Source organism: Rhinoderma darwinii, chromosome 4, assembly GCF_050947455.1.
Source record: "Rhinoderma darwinii isolate aRhiDar2 chromosome 4, aRhiDar2.hap1, whole genome shotgun sequence".
NCBI lineage: Eukaryota > Metazoa > Chordata > Amphibia > Anura > Rhinodermatidae > Rhinoderma > Rhinoderma darwinii.
This window is the reverse complement of record NC_134690.1, coordinates 351,191,252-351,208,864: the sequence shown is the minus strand read 5'-3', so window position 1 is coordinate 351,208,864 and position 17,613 is coordinate 351,191,252. Positions and strand designations below refer to the sequence as shown.

The 17,613-nt window shown below is 42.4% G+C and overlaps 1 long non-coding RNA gene across 1 annotated transcript in view; it reads left to right on the top strand.

Annotated features, from left to right (window-relative positions):
• LOC142760057 (uncharacterized) overlaps positions 1 to 17,613 on the top strand; it is a 40,081-nt gene that overhangs the window by 20,463 nt on the left and 2,005 nt on the right. The window lies entirely within an intron of this gene.

The window sequence follows — 17,613 nt, the reverse complement described above, 5'->3', positions numbered from 1 at the left end:
CTTAGGTATGTCCTAACAACTGCCTGTGTACTATTCGTACACAGGGTAATGTACTGTAATAAAGATATATGCCAGTACATTAAAGTTTAAAAATAAAGTAAAAACAAAGTAATGTTAAATTTAAAAAAAAAATACACATTCACCTTTTTTACAATAAACATTAAAATAATACATAAAATATAAACACATTCGATATTGGTGCGGCCGTAATAACCTTCACAAGAATTTTACGTTGTAAAAAAAATAAAATAAAAACTGCTTTCGATCACCTATTGTGGGGCACGAGGTGTGATGATGAATTTAACCTCCATGTGCCTCACATTAATAGTAATTAAGCCCATCATTTACCTCACATAGTAAACCCATTATGACTGAGAAACATGATGGGGTTAATTACTATTAATGTGAGACCAAATGGAGGTTAAATTCATCATCACACCTCGCGCCTCACATCAGAAAATGGAAAAAAACGTTTTGTTTTTTTTTATCACTGTTGGCAAAGTATCGAATTGTTATCGAAATCGCAATACTAAACGAAGTATCAGTATCGAAGTCCAAATTCTGGTATCGTGACATCCCTTTTCAAAACAGCCGCAAATCAGCTATTTTGAAGGAACAGTGGAGAACCCCACCACACACACACACTAATCCCCCAATCATGGAACCGCGCCACACACGGACCCCCACACACAAAACCACCGACGCACGCACATACCTTACCTGCATGATTGGGGGGGGCTTGGCTGATAAGCGGTGCTTGTGTGCCGCTGATCCGTCATAGCCACCAATCAGCTGTTTTGAAAGAACAGAGGCGAGCACCGCTGCTCCGCCGAGCACACATACAAACCCCCCCAAACATTAAACCACGCCGTATACACACACCTAACCTGCAGCTGGTCTTCTCCAAATGGCACCGGCTTTCCCCCTACAAACCAGCTTCTATGCGGCAGAAGCAGACGATGTAACGAACGGGTCCCATTCGTTATGTCCGATGCCCTGTAGCTGCCATATTTTATCTGTGTATGTGTCGTTAAGAGACACACATGAAATAAAACATGGCAGCCCCAGGGAGTTAAAAGTGTTAATAAAAAACACATTTTGTGTGAAAAAATAAAGTACTGTACATATAAAATTTCATTAAATAAAAACACAAAAAAAAAAAATCAGAACACCTTTCCTTTAAATAGTATAATATATATAATACAGTTGGAAAACAACGCAGGGGTCAGCAAACTTCGGCACTCCAGCTGTGAAACTACAATTCCCAGCATGCCCTGACAGCCTTTGGCTGTAATAATAAAGCCTTTGGTGAACAGGGAATGCTGGGAATTGTAGTTTCCCAACAGCCGGAGTGACAAGAGTTGCCGATTCCTGAACTACAGTAACCCTTTAATTGGGAACCTTGAAGTAAAGTAAGGAGATATCATAAAATCCATTAGATTCTGCGGTTCTACAAAGACAACACGCAATTGACTAGATCACATGACGGAGTGAAAAGCATAACACTCCTCCAGACGCTAGGTGTCGCTAGCTGCTATTGCATTTACGTCTGGTGAAGGAAGTATACTGAAAAGTCACCTGTCTTGGAGCTTATAGCCGTATCTTTCTTCCGCCACTCCATGAAAGCTACGATGCCGATCATACTCCACACGCTCAAGGCATACGTTAAGGCTAGACTGCGCCGCCAGTCCTCGCCAGGCTTAGGACGCCAAAATGCGAAGCGTTTAGCCCCTGTCTTGAAAAGTGTCAACACGTTAGTTAACCTCACCATTACTACTCGGTGGCGCAGACCTGAGGAAGCTGAGGGGACGTTCAGGTCATTGGCGGTACCGATCGTCCAATGAGAGACGCACAACCGAACACGTGATAATTACGTCATGCAAACACTAAAAACACAATTCTGACCTTGGTTTCTCTTTCGTATGTTTATATTAGCAGCATAAAGTATTTTTTTTTTATGGTAGTAATTGTATTTCTGTGTGGATACAGCAGCTGTAATAGGAACAGATTCTGGTTTTCCTAACCCACCTCTTGTCTACTTTTAAAAATTATTTTCAGGGAGACTTTATATGTGGTACGTGGAAATGTTTTGTTTTCCTATTTAAGCCGTGCCCCATAATGACAGCCAACGCGCCACCATTGCACGCGGTCAGTGCTTCATAAACAACGCAATCGAAATGCCCCTATTAACCCCTTACCTCTTTGGCCACTTTTGACCTTCCTGACAGAGCCTCATTTTTCAAATCTGACGTGTCACTTTTTGTGGTAATAACTTGGGAATGCTTTCACCTATCCAAGCGATTCTGAGATTGTTTTCTCGTGACACATTGGACTTTATGTTACAGGCAAAATTTGCTCGATATGTTCAGTATTTAATTGTGAAAAATACCAAATTTTAGCAAAAAATTTGCATTTTTCTCAATTTAAATGTATCTGCTTGTAAGACAGGCCGTTATACCACACAAAATTGTTGCTGGTTAACATCCCCCATATGTCTACTTTATATTTGCATCGTTTTTTGAACATCCTTTTATTTTTCTAGGACGTTACAAGGCTTAGAACTTTAGCAGCAATTTCTCACATTTTCAAGAACATTTCAAAAGGCTATTTTTACAGGGACCAGTTCAGTTCTGAAGTGGCTTTGAGGGCCTTATATATTAGAAACCCCCAATAAGTCACCCCTTTTTAAAAACTGCACTCCTCAAAGTATTCAAAACAACATTCAGGGTATGTTCACACGGCCAAATTACGGACGTAATTCGGGTGTTTTACGCCTGGAATTACGTCCGAAATTACGGCTTGAATGCGTTGACAAACATCTGCCCATTGAAAGCAATGGGCTGACGTTTGTCTGTTCACACGAGGCGTATATTTACGCGTCGCTGTCAAAAGACGGCGCGTAAATAGACGCCCGCGCCAAAGAATTGTCCTTTTCATTGACTCCAATGAAAATAAGCGCCAATTACGTCCGTAATGGACGCGGAGTTCAAGTGCCTGCACATGCCGTTACGGCTGAAATGACGGGGCTGTTTTCTCCTGGAAACAGCCCCGTAATTTCGGCCGTTACGGACGCTGCCGTGTGAACATACCCTCAGAAAGTTTCTTAAAGAGGCTCTGTCACCACATTATAAGTGGCCTATCTTGTATATGATGTGATCGGCGCTGTAATGTAGCATACAGCAGTGTTTTTTTATTTAGAAAAACGATCATTTTTGACGAAGTTATGAACGATTTTAGATTTATGCTAATGACTTTCTTAATGAACAACTGGGCGTGTTTTACTTTTTGACCAAGTGGGCATTGTACAGAGGAGTGTATGACGTTGACCAATCAGTGACCAATCAGCGTCATACACTTCTCTCCATTCATTTAAATAGCAGATAGCGTTCTTATTAGATCACTATGTGCAGACACATACACACACATTAACGTTACTGAAATGTCCTGATAGTGAATATAAATTACCTCCAGCCAGGACGGCATGTGTATTCAGAATCCTGAATACTTCTGTAGCGTTTGTGGTTGATTTACAGCATAGCAGGCGTAGTCTCGCGAGTTTACGCTGTAAGCTGTCATTTACAATGAGACTACGCCTGCTCTGCTGTAAATCAACCACAAACGCTACAGAAGTGTCAGGATTCTGAATACACATCTCGTCCTGGCTGGAGGTCATGTATATTCACTGTCAGGACACTTGAGTAGCGTTAATCTGTGTGTATGTGTCTGCACATAGTGTTCTAGTAAGAGCACTATTGCAGCGTTAATGAATGGGGAGAAGTGTATGACGCTGATTGGTCACTGATTGGTCAGCGTCATACACTCCTCTGTATAACGCCCACTTGGTCAAAAAGTAGAACACGCCCAGTTGTCCATTAAGAAAGTCATTAGCATAAAGCTAAAATAGGTCATAACTCCGTCAAAAGTGATCGTTTTTCTAAATAAAAAACACTGCTGCAATCTACATTACAGCGCCGATCACATTATGTACAAGATAGGGCACTTATAATGTGGTGACATAGCCTCTTTAACCCTTTAGACGTTTCACAGGAATTTAAGCAAAGTAGAGGTGAAATGTACAAATTTCGTTTTTTTTTGCAGAAATTCATATTTAATCCATTTTTTTGTGTAACACAGAAAGTTTTACCAGAAAAATGCAACTCAATATTTATTGCCCAGATGCTGCAGTTTTTAGAAATATCCCACATGTGGCTCTAGTGTGGTAATGGACTGAAGCACCGCCCTCAGAAGCAAAGGAGTACCTAGTGGATTTTGGGGCACCATATCAGGTTTGAAGGGCTCTTGCGGTGCCAAAACAGTGGAAATCCCCCAAAAGTAACCCCATTTGGGAAATTACACACCTCAAGGAAATTATCTAGGGGTATAGTTAGCATTTTGACGCCGCAGGTTTTTTACAGAAATTATTGGTAGTAGGCCGTGAAAATTAAAATCTACATTTTTTTAAAAGAAAATGTAGGTTTAGCTAGTTTTTTATAGTTTCCACAAAGACTAAAGGAGAAAAAGCACCGCAAAATTTGTAAAGCAGTTTCTCCCGAGTACCCCACATGTGGTCATAAACGGCTGTTTGGACACATGCCAGGGCTTACTAGGGATGGAGCGCCATTTGGCTTTTGGAGTTCAAATTTAGCAGGAATGGTTTGCGGAGGCCATGTCACATTTACAAAGCCGCTGAGGGGACAAAACAGTGGAAACCCCCCACAAGTGACCCCATTTTGGAAACTACACGCATTGAGGAAATTATCTAGGGGTATAGTGAGCGTTTTGACCCCACAGAGTTTTTGCAGAAATTATTGGAAGTAGGCCCTGAAAATGCCAATCTAAATTTTTTTCAAAGAAAATGTAGGTTTAGCTAATTTTTTCTCATTTCCACAAGGACTGAAGGAGAAAAAGCACCGCAAAATTTGTAAAACAATACCCTACATGTGGTAATAAACGACTGGGCACACGGCAGGGCTGAGAAGGGAAACAGAGCCATTTGGCTTTTGGAGATCACATTTAGGAGGAATGGTTTGAGGCCATGTCGCATTTGCAAAGCCCCTGAGGGGACAAAACAATGAAAACGCCAAAAAGTGACTCCATTTAGGAAACGACACCCCTTGAGGAATTCATCTAGGGGTGTAGTGAGCATTTTGACCTTCATAAAATTGATTACAATTGGGCAGTGAAAATAAAAACAATCCTTTTTCTTGAATAAGACGTAGCTTTAGCGCAAAATTTTTCATTTTCTCAAGAAATAAAGGAAATAAAGAAACCCAACATTTGTAAAGCAATTTCTCCCGAGTACGGCGATATGTGGTCATAAACTGCTGTTTGAGCACACGGCAGGGCTCAGAAGGGAAGGAGCGCCATTTGGAGTGCAGATTTTGCTGGATTGGTTTCTGGGGACAGTGGAAACCCCCCTGAAGTGACCACATTTTGGAAACCGCCCCTTAAGGTATTCACCTTGATGTGTAGTGAGCATGTTAACCCTCCAGGTTTTTTGTAGAAATTAGTGTGCACTCGATGTTGCAGAGTGAAAATGGGATTTTTTCCATAGATATGCCAATATGTGGTGCCAAGATTGTGCCACCATAACAAGACAGCTCTCTAATTATTATGCAGTGTTTCCCGGTTTTAGAAACACCCTACATGTGACCCTAATCTTTTGCCTGGACATTCGACCAGGCTCAGGAGTGAAAGAGTACCATGTAAAATTAAGGCCTAATTTGGCGATTTACAAAGTATTGGTTCACAATTGCAGAGGCTCTGATCTGAAATAATAACACGAAAGTGACCCTATTTTGAAAACTTACACCCCTCAAGGCATTTATTAAGGGGTGTAGTGAGCATTTGCACCCCACAGGTATTTTCCATAAATGAATGCGCTGCGGATGGTGCAAATTAAAAATGTATATTTTTCCCATGATATGCCATTTCAGTGGCAAATATATAGTGCCCAGCTTATGCCACTGGAGACACACACCCCAAAAATTGTTAAAAGGGTTCTCCCGGGTATGGCAATGCCATATATGTGGAAGTAAACTGCTGTTTGGGCACGATGTAGGGTTCAGAGCGGAGGGAGCGCCATTTGCCTTTTGGAGGGCGGATTTTGCTTGGTAGTACATTTGTTTGATTATTGCTGGTGTTTCCATTTATAATGTGGGGGTACATGTAAGCCGGGCAGAGTACATCAGGGGCATAGTCAGGTGGTATAATAATGGGGTTAAAAAAACAATAAAATGATCCATAGATGTGTGTTACACTGTGACACAATCCTTTCTGCACAGGCCGGTGTCTCACTGATATATGGCGTCCTTTCTTATGCCCCTGTTGGTCCACACTCCATACCTTTGCCGTTTGGGGAATTTTGCTAGGAAGTGTTGCCCTGGTATAATACGGGCACCGTCGCTTCCAGCGGATATGTTTGGGCCCTCCCTTTCCTGGTTCCCTAATTTTAGGCCCTTGATAAATCGCCTCTTGAAACAGAATAAATGTCCCCCTCGGGCTGCACAACTGCATATTTTTTATTTCCTGACTTATTGGAGCCTTAACTAATTTTATTTTTTCATAGACGTAGTGGTATGAGGGCTGTTTTTTTGCGGGACGAGCTGTAGGTTTTATTGGTACCATTTTGGGGTACATGCGACTTTTTGATCACCTTTTATCCTATTTTTTGGGTGGCCAGATAACCAAAAAACCGCAATTCTGGCATAGTTTTCTTAGTTTTTTTATACAGCGTTCACCGTGCGTTATAAATTACATGTTAACTTTATTCTGCGTGTCAGTACGATTCCGGCGATACCTAACTTATAGCACTTTTTTATGTTTTACAACATTTTGCACAAAAAAATTACTTTTGTAAAAATAATGTATTTTTTCTGTCGCCAAGTTATGAGAACCATAACTTTTTAACTTTTTTGTCGACGGAGCTGTATGGGGGCTTGTGTTTTGCGAGACGGGCTTTAGTTTTTATAGGTACCATTTTTGGATATGTGCGACTTTTTGATCACTTTTTATTCCAATATTTGTAGGGCAAAGTGAGCAAAAAACAGAAACTCTGGTATGGTTTATTTATTTTTTTCAATAATAAAGGACTTGATAAGGGAACATGGTGATTGTGTTTTATTTTATTACTTGAAACTTTATGTTTTCAAACTTATTTTTTACTTGAAGGTCCAACTGTCAGATTTATTTTTTTCTAATACATTGCGCTACCTACGTAGTGCAATGTATTCGCCTCCCGGCGGGGCTTAATCGGCTTCCGTAATGGCAGAGCAGGAGACCATTGTGTCTCCTGTTGCCATAGCAGCAGTCCGCCAGTCCTGATTGCCTGTCAGGGCTGGCGACCTGCTAGCAACCGCTAAGCTGCAGTGATCGCTTTCAATCGCTGCATCAAAGGGGTTAATGGCAGGGCTCGGAGCTAGCTCTGGTTCCTGCCGTTACAGGTGGATGTCAGCTGTAACATACATCTGACTTCCACCGCTGATGACGCCGGATCAGATACTGAGGCGGCACCATCTTGCCAGCGGCTACGGAAGCCGTTCAGGCTCTGCCGCCGGGCGGGGGCTGGAAGTTTACTGTGCTAGGCAGACAGGGAGGCCAGTATTAGGCCTCTGGTTGCAATTGCAGCCACCGGAACCCCGGCAATTTCATTGCTGGGGTTCCAATGAGCTGCAAGCACCTTAAATGCAGCGATCGCATTTTAGCTCTGGATTTAAGGGGTTAATGGCGGGGATCGAAGCTAATTTCAGTCCCCAACACTACAGTCGGATATCAGCTGTAAGATACCGCTGACATCCGACGATGATGGCACCGAGTCAACTTCTGAGCCGGTGCCAAGCATTTGGCGTATGGATATGGCAAAATGCGGGAAGCACTAGCTTTCCATAGCGTACCCATACATCAAATGTCGGGAAGGGGTTAAACACTACTGCCAGCAGAGTGTTTCCTTTCAAATAGCCATAAGGCTAGGGCTAAACGGCTACTTTGACCACAACAAAAAAAACCATTGCAAGTAATGAAAGTCAATGTGACCTGCGGGTCGCAACGCAGCCAAATTAACTTTCATTACCTGTGATGCTGACAGGGCGACACAGCAATCTCTGACCACACTACCGGTGTCGCGGCCAGAGTCGCTGTGTAGCCCGTTCCCTGCATTTTATGTGAGATTTCCAGCAAGGTAAACTAAATCTCGTTTACCTCGTAATCTCGCGAGATTACACGTGGCTTGCTGGAATCTCACAGAAAAGATTCAGAAGTGTCAGGATTCTGAGTACACATGACGTCCAGGCTGGAGGTCATGTGTATTCATTATCAGGACACTTGTGTATGTGGCTGCACATCGTTCTAGTAAGAACACTATGTGCTGTGTAAATGAATGGAGAGGAGTGTATGACGCTGACTGGTCACTGATTGGTCAGCGTCATACACGTAAACACGCCCAGTTAAAAACACAATACACGCCCAGTTGGACATACGAAAAAAAACACGCCCAGTTGTCCATTTCAAAGCTCATTTGCATATATATAAAATAGCTCATAACTTGGGCAAAAATTTACGTTTTTCAAAAAGAAAACACGTTACTGTTATCTACATTGCAGCGCCGATCACATGCAATAGGAGATAGGGGTTTGAGAATCTGGTGACAGAGCCTCTTTAATCGACTGAAAAAGTTAGGTATTTTTTCTTGTAAAAGTTGTAAAATATAGAAAACACTATATAAATTTGGTATCACCGTAATTGTATTGACCCACAGAATAAAGTTAACACGTTGTTTTAGTTGCACGGAGAATTCCGTAAAAACTAGATGCAAAAAACAATGGAGGATTCGTTTTTTTCCATTTTCTACCCCTCAAATAATTTTTTCCCCGTTTTCTAGTACAATAAATGGTGCTACAAAAAACTACAACTCGTCCCGCAAACTTCAAGCTCCCATAGGACTATATTGACAGAAAAATTAAGAAGTTATGACTTTTTGAATGTGGGGTGGAAAAAATTAAATTGAAAATCTAGAGGCGTTTTTTTCCCGCGAGCAAAAAAAAAAACGCTCTTGGGAGAAAGAAGCGACATGTCCTATCTTGAGACGTTTTCCTCCTCAAAAACCCCATTGAAATCAATAGGAGACGGAAATAAACGCTTTTTTTGCCGCGATTTTTAAGGTGTTTATCGACAAAAAAACGCGTGTGGTTTATCACTGTCTCTTGAAGAAATAGGAAAAAAAACGCCTTTAAAAACCACGGCAAAAATACTAACCAAAAATGCGTGTGGTCCAAAACCACTTAAAAAAAAACGGAGCTGATTTTTCCAGGCACCTGCAAAACTCAGTGTGAACATGCCCTATAGTGAGGCACGGTTTTTTCACAATAGCAAATTTCCATTGGGGAGGATACAATTGGTGTTTGCACTTCATGGTCACTTTATTAGGTGCCCCTTTGTAGTACTGGGTAGGATCACATATCACCCTCAGAAAATATTAAATTCTTCATTGTATGGACTGAAAGCGGCACTGGAAACATTAGTTTTAGTTTACACTGACATGATCGCATCCTTCCATTTCTGCAGAAATACGTGCTGTGCTTCATGATGTGCTGGAACAGAAGATTCACATCTCAAAAGGTGCTGTATTTGACTGAAATCTGGGATGACATGCTTTGTGACATTGCGTGTTAGGGTATGTGCACACGCAAACTCAAAAACTTCTGAAAATACGGAGCTGTTTTCAAGAGAAAACAGCTCCTGATTCTCAGACGTTTTTTTTATAGCACCTCATGTTTTTCGCTGCATTTTTTACAGTCGTTTTTGGAGCTGTTTTTCTATAGAGTCAATGAAAAACGGCTCCAAAAACAGCTCAAGAAGTGACATGCACTTCCTTTTCGCGGGCGTCTTTTTACGCTCCGTTTTCTGAAAATGAGGCTTAAAAAAACGCCCAGTCGGAACAGAACGCCGTATTTCCCACTGAAATCAATGGGCAGATGTTTGTAGGCGTTCTGCTTCCGGTTTTTCGAGGCGTAAACACCCCAAAATACGCCTGAAAACACTACGTGTGCACATGCCCTCATGCTGTTGGAAGCAGCCAGGAAAGGATAGGCTTTAGCATGCTGTGACGTTTAAATACGGTAAGTTGGTAATAAAGGAGTTACCCCACCAGCAAAAACATTCATTTTAACTCGCCATGTAAAATAAAGTTTATTTCCAATGTACATTGTGCAGGGGCGTAGCTAGGGGGGGGGGCAGGCGGGGCATGTGCCCCGGGCACAACTTAGAGGGGGGCGCCAGCGCCACCTCCTCCTGCACTATAATTGTACCTGTGTCAATTAGAAGCAATGAACGTGCCCGGTTATTCAGCGCTTTTGCATCAGTGAATCGACTGGTACCTTTTGTACCAGTGAAGTTTCCGACGATGAAAGGCGCTGAGTGACAGGGAAAGTCATCCTGCCCAGCCAATCAGCGCCTTTCATAGACGCTGCGTTCAACCCCCAGGAGACCTGCCCAGAAGAGAGCAGGTCTCCATGGCTGCCGGACGGCGTGGGAGCGGGAATAAGGTGAGTTTGAATAGTTTTTTTGCATTTTTTTTAATTGTAAAAGTGTGTGGCATTATCTACAGGGGGGGCGTTATCTACTGGGAGGACTTTGCCTACACGGGGGGCGCATTTATCTACAGGGGGACTTTGTCTACACGAGGGACGACTTTAAGTACGCAGGGGGACTTTAACTACAGGGGGGGACTTTGTCTACACGGGGGGGGGGGGGGTGTCTATCTACAGGGGGGGCTATATACTGGGGTGGGCTATCTATGGAGCTATCTGTGAAACAGATATAGCCCGCCCTGCAGATATAGCCCACCCCTGTATATAGTGCTCCGTAGATCGCCCACCCCTGTAGATACAGCCCACCACTGTAGATATAGCCCACCCCTGTAGATATAGCCCACCCCTGTATATAGTCCCCCTGTAGATATAGCCCACCCCTGTAGATATAGCCCACCCCTGCAGATACAGCCCACCACTGTAGATATAGCCCACCCCTGTATATAGTCCCCCTGTAGATATAGCCCACCCCTGTATATAGTCCCCCTGTAGATATAGCCCACCCCTGTAGATATAGCCCACCCCTGTAGATATAGCCCACCCCTCTATATAGTCCCCCTGTAGATATAGCCCACCCCTGTATATAGTCCCCCTGTAGATATAGCCCACCCCTGTAGATATAGCCCACCGCTGTATATAGCCCACCCCTGTAGATATAGCCCACCCCTGTAGATATAGCCCACCCCTGTAGATATAGCCCACCCCTGTAGATATAGCCCACCCCTGTATATAGTCCCCCTGTAGATATAGCCCACCCCTGTAGATATAGCCCACCCCTGTATATAGCCCACCCCTGTAGATATAGCCCACCCCTGTATATAGCCCACCCCTGTAGATATAGTCCCCCTGTAGATATAGCCCACCCCTGTATATAGTCCCCAGGAAGATATAGCCCACCCCTGTATATAGTATCCCACAAATAGCTCCCCTATAGTGCTCCACAGAAAGCCCACCCCTATATATAGCCCCCCTGTACATATAGTCCACCCCTGTATATAGTGCTCCACAGATAGCCCACCCCTGTATATAGTATATACAGGGGTGGGCTATCTGTGGAGCACTATATACAGGGGTGGACTATGTAGTGGAGCACTATATACAGGGGTGGACTATCTAGTGGAGCACTATATACAGGGGTGGACTATCTAGTGGAGCACTATATACAGGGGGGCTATATACAGGGGTGGACTATATGTACAGGGGGGCTATATACAGGGGTGGGCTATCTGTGAAACACTATATACAGGGGTGGACTATATGTGGAGCACTATATACAGGGGTGGACTATATGTGGAGCACTATATACAGGGGTGGGCTATATCTACAGGGGGGCTACATACAGGGTTGGGCTATATCTACAGGGGGGCTATATACAGGGGTGGGCTATCTGTGGAGCACTATATACAGGGGTGGGCTATATCTACAGGGGGCTATATACAGGCTTGGGCTATACGTGGAGCACTATATACAGGGCTGGGCTATATCTACAGGGGGCTATATACAGGGGTGGGCTATCTGTGGAGCACTATAGGGGGAGTTATTTGTGGAACACTATATACAGGGGTGGGCTCTATAAGAGCACTATCTACAGGGGGCTCTATGGCAGACACTATCTACAGGGGGCACGGTGTGTGTGTGTGTGTGTGTGTGTGTGTGTGTGTGTGTGTGTGTGTGTGTGTGTGTGTGTGTGTGTGTGTGTGTGACACAGTGTATGGTGCTATTATAATTAGAGGTACAGTGCATTGCACTATTATATTTAGGGGTGTAGTGTGTGATATAATGAGAATTTTATCTTTATTTATAGGTGCAGAAATGTTGGAAAAGTGAGAAGCTGAAGACATGTGAGCGGCAAACTGCAGAAATGGACCGGGAGAAGTCATCATAGAGGTCTGGACCGGATGGAGAAAAAGAACTGAGACGTCACCGGTGAGTCACTTAATGTAAATGTTTATTCTGCCTCTAATCTGTAATGTAGTCACTGTATGATCTGCAGCGAGATGATTATGATAGGATTAATTTTTTGTGAAACAGCAACTTCCAGCATATCCTTATCATTGTTCGGGCCATGCTGGGAGCTGTAGTTTTACGCCGTACAAACCTGTGCAGCAGGGGTTGCACTAAATTGAGCTGGTGCTGTATATATGTACTGAGCTTGGTTCTGGTGTTGTGTATAGAACCATATTGCTTGTAAAATGTACAAATGTTTTTATGCTTGCGTTACATAAAAAGAAATGACACGTCGATTGGTAGAGAAAACAAACATTGTGAGGGGGAAGGAGATGTCGGAAAAAAGGTTGGGGGGGGGGGGGGGGGCGCCAAACTGAATCTTTGCCCCGGGTGCTGGAGAACCTAGCTACGCCTCTGCATTGTGTACAAATAATACGTGTCAAAAACGAACTTACATTAGTGCCCCCTATCTTTTCTGCTGTACACAAAATCTTTGTCCACCTTCTGCATCTGCCTATGGTAACCACGCATGTGGAGTAGCTTTTATTTCTTCCTCTGCAACGCGCAGATCCATCAATGTAGTAGACCAGTATCTTCTACTGTTGCACTTCTACACTTGTCAACAAAGAATCTGAGCATTCTCCTACACTGACAAGCGGAGAAAAGCAGGGACGTGTGGGGGGCACCCAGCTATTTGTATGAACAGTGAAGAAGAGGGGTAAGGAAATAGAGGGGAAAAAAAACTCTGAACTGGAGGGCAGCATACCTGTATTGTAATACACAAGATGTGTAAACAATTTTTGGTATGTTTTATGGGTTTAATGTTATAAGCCCTTTAACCCCTTAGTGACCAGCCTATTTTAGGCCCTAATGACCAAGCTATTTTTTTCATTTTTCTATAGTTGTATTCAAAGAGCTATAACTTTTTTTTATTCTTACGTCGACATAGGTGTATGAGGACTTATTTTTTGCGGGAGTACACCGCGTTCCAAATTATTATGCAAATGTTATTTTTCGCTGATTTTCCTAAATAGTCGATGCAAATGACAGTCAGTATAATCTTCAAGCCATCAACCATTGGAGTATAATGCAAATTTTATTGAACAAATCTCCTAATGATAACAGATTTTTTTTTAGATGTAAAAAACTCAAAATGCACTGTTTCAAATTATTATGCACAACAGAGATCAAAATATTTTAAAGGTTGTAAAGAGAACTAAAATGGTAATTTGTTGAATTTGCAGCATCAGGTCATATTTACAGAAATCAAAAGCTCTTTCAATCAAAAAAAACTTAGCAGGCCAAGTTACATGTTAACATAGGACCCCTTCTTTGATATCACCTTCACAATTCTTGCATCCATTGAATTTGTGAGTATTTGGACAGTTTCTGCTTGAATATCTTTGCAGGATGTCAGAATAGCCTCCCAGAGCTTCTGTTTTGATGTGAACTGCCTCCCACCCTCATAGATATTTTGCTTGAGGATGCTCCAAGGGTTCTCAATAGGGTTGAGGTCAGGGGAACATGGGGGCCACACCATGAATTTCTCTCCTTTTATGCCCATAGCAGCCAATGACACAGAGGTATTCTTTGCAGCATGAGATGGTGCATTGTCATGCATGAAGATAATTTTGCTACGGAAGGCACGGTTCTTCTTTTTGTTCCACGGAAGAAAGTGGTCAGTAATAAACTCTACGTACTTTGCAGAGGTCACGTTCACACCGTCAGGGACCCTAAAAGGGGCCTACCAGCTCGCTCCCCATGATTCCAGCCCAAAACATGACTCCGCCACCTCCTTGCTGACGTTGCAGCCTTGTTGGGACATGGTGGCCATTCACCAACCATCCACTACTCCATCCATCTGGACCATCCATCTGGACGGGCACTCATCGGTAATCAACACGGTTTGAAAATGAGTCATGTATTTCTGAGCCCACTGCAACCGTTTCTGCTTGTGAGCATTGTTTAGGAGTGCCCGAATAATAGCTTTATGCACACTTGCAAACCTCTGGAGGATCCTACACCTTGAGGTTCGTGGGACTCCAGAGGCACCAACAGCTTCAAATACCTGTTTGCTGCTTTGCAATGGCATTTTAGTAGCTGCTCTCCTAATCCTATTAATTTGTCTGGCAGAAACCTCTCTCATTATGCCTTTATCTGACCGAACCCGTCTGTGCTCTGAATCAGCCACAAATCTTTTCACCGTACGATGATCACGCTTACGTTTTCATACCTTGTTCAAGGTATTGCACTATTTCACGCTTTTCGGCAGCAGAGAGATCCTTTTTCTTTCCCATATTGCTTGAAACCTGTGGCCTGCTTAATAATGTGGAACGTCCTTCTTAAGTAGTTTTCCTTTGATTGGGCACATCTGGCAAACTAATTATCACAGGTGTCTGAGATTGATTGCAATGATCCAAAGAGCCCTAAGGGTATGTGCACACGATGAGAGGCTTTTACGTCTGAAAAGACACTGTTTTCAGGCGAAAACAGCTGCGTCGTTTCAAACGTAAAAGCGCCTCCTCCCATTATGCAAGGCGTCGTTGACGCTCGTAAATCTTGAGCTGCTCTTCTTTGACTTCAATGAAGACTGGCTCAAATTACGTTGCAAAGAAGTGTCCTGCACTTCTTTGCCGAGGCAGTCATTTTATGCGTCGTCGTTTGACAGCTGTCAAACTACAACGCGTAAATTACTGGTCGTCTGCACAGTACGTCGGCAAACCCATTCAAATGAATGGGCAGATGTTTGCCGACGTATTGTAGCCCTATTTTCAGACGTAAAACGAGGCATAATACGCCTCGTTTACGTCTGAAAATAGGTCGTGTGAACCCAGCCTAAGACACAATACCATCCATGAGTTTAATTGAAAAACGAATAATTAAATGTTTGACACTTAAATCCAATGTGCATAATAATTTGGAACGCGGTGTAGTATTTAATGGCACCATTTTGGGGTAGATATGATTTTTTTATTAACTTTTTTGGGGGGGGGGGGGGGATAGAAAAAAAAAAAAAACTAACTAAAATTCCACCATTGTTCTATGCGTATTACATTCATGCCGTTCACTGCGGCGTAAATAAGACATTACCTTTATTCTGTGGGTCGGTAAAATTATGGCGATACCTCATATGTAGAGGTTTTTTTTATGTTTTACTACTTTTGCACAATAAAAACCCTTCTGAACTAAAATTATTTGCTTTTTGAATCGTCACTTTTCAAGAGCCGTAATTTTTTGATTATTCCGTCAACGTAGTGATATAAGGGCTTGTTTTTTGCAGGACAAGACGTAGGTGACTGGTACAGTTTTGGGGTACATGGGACTTGCTGATTAACTATTAGGACTTTTTTTGGGGAGCAATGGAAAAAAAAATAGCGGTGATACCATATATAGGTGTAGTTTTATTTATATTTTTTTTTAAGTTTTTTTATTTCACATTTACTTATTTTATTAGTCATGTCCACCCACACACTTAAAAGATTGGGCCGGGGAAGCAGAACTTCAAAGTTATGACACTTTCTCATGGCATGTCTTAATTTTAAAGGCATATGCCAGGTATGATTTATAGTATAGTGGCTAGTCCCTTTAACCCCCTTAGGGATGCAGGCTAAATTTTTCAAAGTCGTACCTCTTTATGTGGCAATAACTCTGGAACACTTTTACATATGCAAGTGATTTGAAGACTGTTTTCTCGTGACACGTTGTACTTTATGCTAGTGGTACAATTTGGTCAATAAAATTGTCTTTATTTGTGAAAAGCACCAAAATGTTGAGAAAATTGTGGAAAATGAAGCATTTTTCAACATTTCTCTACAGATATTCATACCACACAAAATGTCACTAATTCACATTTGCCATAGGTCTTTATGTTGGCCTAATTTTTTTTGAATATCCTTTTATTTTTTAGGCTGTTAGAAGGCTCATAAGTTTTGCAACAACTTCTCACATTTTCGGCAAATTTTCCATAACCTATATATTTTAGAGGCCAATTCAGTTCTGAAGTGGCTTATATATTAGAAACCTGCTATAAATCATCTCATTTGACAAACTGCACCCCTCAAATTATTCAAAACCGCATTTAGTTTGTTCACAGGAATAAAAGCAACATGGAGGTAAAATGTGAAAATATTTTTTTTTTTATTGCAGATATTCAGTTGTAATCCTCTTTTTCTGTAACACAGCAAGTGTTAACAGAGAAACGCAACTCGATACTTATTACTCAGATTCTGCAGTTTTAAGAAATGTCCCATATATGGCCCTGGAGTGTTATGTGACAAACGCAGGGAAATGGTGGAGCACCTAGTGGATTTTGGAGCCCCTTTTTTTATTAGGATACTTTTAAAAGGTACCATTATAGGTTTGTAGAGAGCTCGAGGTGCCAAAACATAAGAAGCCCCCTCCAAAAAGACACCATTTTGAAAACTACACCCCTCAAGGAACTTATTTAGGGCTGTAGTGAGCATTTTGACACCACAGGCGTTTCAGGAAATGTATTTAAAATTGAGCTGTAAAATTATGTTTTTTTTCCCAATGACTATAAGGGCTTATTCAGACGAGCGTATTCCTTATCCGTGCGCTGTCCGTTGAAATAACAGACAGCACACGGACTCATTTATTTCAATAGGGCTATTCAGACATGCGTGAGTTTTCATGCAGTGTGTCCGTCGCGTGACACTCACTGCAAGTCCTATATTGCTACGTTTTTGCGGACGTGTGCGCCCACTAAAGTGTATGGTTGCATGAAAAACACCGACAGCACATGGATGACATCGAAGTGCTGTCCGTGTTTCACATATCAAATGCAAATAAAATAAAAAAAATAAAAAAAAAGTGCTTGCACGGATGTGAAAAACGCATGCCACACTGATGCCATACGAAACGCACACGGATGGCACACGGACATAAAATGCAGGAAATACGTTGTTTTTTTATGCACGCAAATCGGACACGCTCATGTTAATGTAGCCTAACAAGTTAAATTAGAACATGCCCAAGCCTTTTGTTCGTAAGGTGATAAGCCGCTGAAAAAGGAGTCTGGAATGGCCTTTCTCCCTATTGAAAACACATGCACGCTCAGTCGAGC